Raw genomic sequence first — 5,396 nt, 5'->3', positions numbered from 1 at the left:
TAGCCAGCGCTACTATTACTTGAGTGCTACTCATAATCTTTACCCCCACACCACTGCTAACTTTTGTATATATTTTTTGCGTTTTGGCTTTGTACACAATTAAACAGATCCACCGTTTATACAATAACATGCATATTCATTGAAAAGCAAGTGAGTCATCGGTGAGCCAAAGTTATTAGAAGTCTCGACATGTCTCAAGTATCTCATCATCATCAATCATGGTCGAACACATGTCTCGAAATAGCGTTACAAGTCATTACAAGTTCTCAATACATGCAACTACATGGTCACATACTCATGTCTCATCATCTATGTAGACTATGATATGACCGCATAGAAGATAAGAGCGATCGCGATGATTAAAAGCGGTATTATGTAGTAGTTTTTGCAGCAGCGCTGGTTCTGAATCCCCTGTTGTGCTATGAATCTCAAGTAACTAGCTCCGGCTTCTGCTCTGCTATGAAACCCTTTCTGGCTTCCGCTGGAGAAGCCAGAGACTTGGGCCTGACACTCTGGCCAATCATCATACACACCCGGAACATGCCCTATATACACGGCATACCACTTCCTCGCCATCATTGATCTATATACCTGTCAGAGATGCACATATATGTATGAAATAGAAGCAACATATATAGTAAACATAGTTAAAAAATTTCATCGTACCGAAAGTAATTAACTAGAGCACAGCACCATACATCTAATAGTTTCGTCGTACTAAGAGATTCGAAGTTTCGTCGTACAGAAAGTAACAAGTAACTAAACAGACAAATTGTTTTTAAGCCGTGCACTCTTCCCATCTGTCCATATCCAAAAGGGTGGAACCAAGCTTAGTGAAAGGGGTCATGTCCTGACGCTGTAGGGCAATGCGGGTTCGGACGTCAGCTCGCGATATTGGGCCACCGTAGAACATCTCATTCTCTTCGAGGAGATCTTTCATGATGATGGACGCAATTTCCTGCTGGATCCGGTAGAAATCATTTCGAAGTGGATTATTCGACACGGCTCGAAAGGCTTCGACCCATCTCTGGATATGGGTATCGGATTAAGATTTCATGCAAAGTGATTGCACATCCCTTCTGCACTCCATCATTAGATGGATGATGTAGAATCCATCATTCTCACTTCTTGCCGGTTACTGGATGCAACAGAAGTCAGTCTTGTGGCCGAAACAAAGCCCGACCTTATTTGTTTTTTTGCATTGGATGTAGCCACCCCGCATGTTGAAGCCCAGCATAGCTCTGTCCAGAACATACTTTATGTGTGTGTAATCTTTCTTTTGTATATTCTTCGACATGTCCAAATATAGAGCGCGGGAGTAACGTGGGTAAAGAACGATGAGAATGGCACGACACCCCCTGCTGCGCAAAATACATGATCAAGTTAGCCTCCATGCGTGCAAAGTAACTATTGAAATGCACGTATGTGTTATAGTGCTATCAGCGGATGACTTACCTGGGATGATAAGGTAGGAGAATCGTTTCTTTGTCCTTATTGCTGACCAAGAATCCTTCGATGTACTGACTCGCATATTGACGGTTGGCATCGTTGATTGACAAGAAACCCTCATCCATGTAGTATGGGTCCATGACCGCAACACCGGTGACTTGCTCTCTCCTGACGATGTAGTTCATGTGCAGCGCATACAAGCAGACGAACGTAAAATCGAGTGTCCTCATTTGAAACATCTGGAAGATGTAATCAAACCTCAGGAAGAAGCGGTCTGCGGGGCATGTGTGGACATACATCTTGCAACTGCTCGGCACATGAACCGTATAAAGTGGGTATCCTAGATCATCCGAGGCGAGGAGGCTTCTCTTTGTCGAAAGCACATGGTCATGTAGTCTCCTGAGATCCCCTGCTATAGCAGCTAGTGCATTCACCGGTACCATTGGCTCTCCCACGACATGGATTAATGGCGCGTGTTTCATCGGTACATGGTCAACCTTGGTCAAAGGCAGTTGGCTGGTAGAACCAACATTGCCAGCTTTATTGGATTTTCTTGCCGCCGGTCTCTTCCTCTGCTTCTTCTTGGTGGGCTCAGGTGCTGGTGGGTCTGTCAGACCCTCCCCGAGCACCACCCCTAGTGTTGTCGGGCTCAACATTGGATGACTCTAGATAATTAGTTGAGCTTGGGTGGAGCTGGCATCTGGAGGCGTGTCCTACGAGGATTGCATGAACAAAGACTTCTTGCACTCCCGAGGACGTTCCGGCTCTGGTACATGCATCTCATATTCATATGGTTGACTCATTGTTACTTCGTTGTCAAAGGCAGTATTGAAATACTGGTTAGGGTCATCGGCCTCCTCCATGTCATGATCCATATCCTCTTCCATGGGGTAGATGGCATCATCTGCCGGAACGGTTGGCCCTCCTTCCTCATGTCTCTCGATCTCAGCAAGCAACACAGACGATGGTTGTACTTGTGTAGGTGGTGTTGTGGTCATACCTTCCTGAGGTCCCGTTGGTGTGCTCCCGGCCACCTCGACACGAAGAAGATTTTTCGGCCATAGGATCGGCCAATTTTTGCATTGGCCAAGCTGCATGGGGGTCTCGCCATCCTCTCCATCGGTTTGTATCGGACGAGGGAAACCCTCGTAGCCCGCTTTCACACTCGCCATAGAGACCCTTAAGGTGTTATCAGGCATCTGCCGGCGGTGAAACAATCGATCCTTAGGCTTGACTATAGTACCCTTCCCCACATCCACCAACCCGCCCTTCATGTGGTAAAGGAGGGTGCACGGAGTGGAGTCAACCTACAAAGACATATACATGCCGCGTCAGAGATCCAAAAAGAACAACAACTAATGATTAATTAATTAGTTGAGTTGATGAAGGTGCGACGCGTATTTACCATGAGGGCATCGAGCTTAGCCAATGTCAACGGCCCAATATTCAAGCCGGAGACGGAGCTAGGGCTGCTGTGAGAGCTGGGTGCAGGAGCAGGTGCTGGAGGAGGTGCGGGTGTGGTTGCCATACTAGGTACGGGTATGGGTGCGGTGTTCATTGAGTTGCTCCCGGTGAAGCTGGGCATGGGAAAATCACTTGGTGGCGCATTTGGATTTTGTTGCACCCATGTGACCACTGTTGGAATGAAGCTTGTAAATGCAACCACCATGTCATCTCTACAGGCAGCGATTATCTCAGCTTTGGTCTCAGCTTTTGCTTTCTCCATCGCCCGCGCCACCTTCTCATCGATAGTCACTTGATTGAACTTCTTTCTTTGTCTTTTGGCCTCGGGGTCCTCGTTATAATAGTACTTCCACGTGGCGCCATCCCCGGCATCGTGCACACATCCATATTGCGGCCGCTAGCCGGGCGGGTGTCCCATCATTATGTTCATGGCCTGGTTGAAAGGAGTGTCCCACTTGTACTTTGTCGACGACTGAGTCGACGAGTCGCTTTCGGTCACAAGCTTGTGTTGCTCTCTCTGTAAAATGGACCGTGAATCATTTACGAATGCGACTAGAATGTAGTAGACTTCATTGATTAGAAGCTAATATGTGTAAAAGGATAATTACCAGTATTCTCATGAATTTCCTAGTCAGCCCATCGGTGAAAAAAATCTTTTTCTTGGGGTCCCAAGAGAATCGGGCCCTGATGAAGTCATGCTCCTGCTGGTCGGTGAACTCAGCTAATGGGTCTGGGATCCCCTGACGTTCACGTTCTACATCCTCCTTAGCCCACACGGGCCTCTTTCACGTGTAACCACGACTTCCAAGGCGCTGGTTCCCCATGTTCTTTGCCTGCAGGTGCTTGCCTCTCTCCGTCCTGGCCTTGGCGGCTTCTTCATTGCAAGTCTCCTTGAACTTTTAAAAGTCCTCTGTCGTAATTTTCTTTTTTTCTTTTTCTTTTTCTTTTTCATTTGCACTTTTCTTTTTATTTTCCATATTCCACTAACTTCCTTCCTTTCTTTTTTTATTTTTCTTGTATTTCATTTTCCACAACTTATTAGTTCCTTTTTCTTTTTCTTTTCATTTCATTTTGCAAAACTTCCTTTCTTTTTCTTTTTCTTTTTCTTTCATTTGCACTTTTATTTTTCTTATCTTTCTTTTGCACTTTCCTTCATTTAATCTGGTCTGTCATTTGAGCAATACCACTGTTACCCTCCAGATAATAATTAGTATAATATATCTTACATCATTTGACTGCTATCGGCGGTATACAGAATAGCTAGACACACACAAACTTTGGAGATTAGTTTGTCAGCTTGGGCGACGACAATGCTTCAGACTGATCTTCTTCCCTCTTTTGTTCGTTGTCGAATAATTCAGCCCATGGTCGTGACTTTTCCTTCTGCAGGGATTACGATCTTTCTTAGGTAATGTAGTCTTCATTCTTCTTTTGACATATGTTTCATCGTCATCAGCATCATCTTCCCTCATCGGATCACCATACTGGTCGTAGTCTTCCTCGTTGGCGACTCCATCCATTCCGGCGATGCTCCTTTTGCTTCTCCTCACGACAACACGGCTGGGATTGATCGGATCAGTTATGAAGAAACATTGTGTCACGTGTTTAGCGTGTACCCATGGCTCATTTTTGGCGATGGCGTTGATGGTACCGCTATCGGAGTCAGGTATACACATGGTAGTGAAATGTCGGTTTTCTCATTGTACATTCTTAGCCCATCTGACACGGAACATTGTCATGCTATGCAATCCAGAGTAGTTAAGCTCCCATATCTCTTCGACCCTTCCGTAATATCTTTCAATTACATTCCCGGTCATGGCTTCCATCATCACCCCTGAGTTTTGGTCATCATTGTTTATATCTTTCTCCTCCGTGTAGAACGTATATCCGTTGATATCGTATGCTTGATAAGTCGCGAGGTTGGTCGAGGGGCCATGTGCTAAGGCATATATGAGTGTTTCGTTCGGACAACTCTCTTCTGGGGGATTAGCCAGAACTCGCTCTTTGAACCAACGCAAGAAAGTAGAGTTGTGCTCTCTAATAACTTCAGCGTCCGTCCTGTGCACCCCACGGTCACGGTACTTCTTTGCGATGGTCTCTTTGTGCAGTGTCACAAAATCTTCTAGCACATCTAGGTGTTGTAGCACTACTAAGTTTGCCCTGTCAAGGTCGTTTTGTCGGCCCGAGTGTAACACATTCACATCCCTATGGCCGTTGGTGTGACCTTCGCCTTCGAGCCTTCCACAATGCTTGTTGACGGGCAAACCAACAACAGGGTCTCCGGTGCCTACTAGATAACTCTCATAGAAAGAGATGCACTCTTTGGTCAGATATCCCTGGGCTATGCTTCCATCTGGACGGGACATGTTACGAATGAATCCTTTGATGACGCCATTCATCCTCTCGAATGGAATCATGTTGTGCAGGAATGTCGGCCCTAGGTCGATGATGTCGTCCACAATGTGGACACATAGATGCACCAT

At 46.0% G+C, this 5,396-nt stretch overlaps 1 pseudogene; it reads right to left on the bottom strand.

The window, feature by feature from the left end:
- Nucleotides 1–3,310: 3,310 nt before the first annotated feature.
- On the bottom strand, nt 3,311–5,396 carry LOC147970439 (uncharacterized; annotated as a pseudogene).

The sequence above is a fragment of the Triticum urartu genome, chromosome 5A (genome assembly GCF_056163025.1).
Source record: "Triticum urartu cultivar PI428250 chromosome 5A, HENAU_Tu73, whole genome shotgun sequence".
NCBI classification, from domain to species: domain Eukaryota; kingdom Viridiplantae; phylum Streptophyta; class Magnoliopsida; order Poales; family Poaceae; genus Triticum; species Triticum urartu.
Note: the sequence above shows the minus strand (reverse complement) of the source record. Positions and strands in the feature narration are given on the sequence as shown.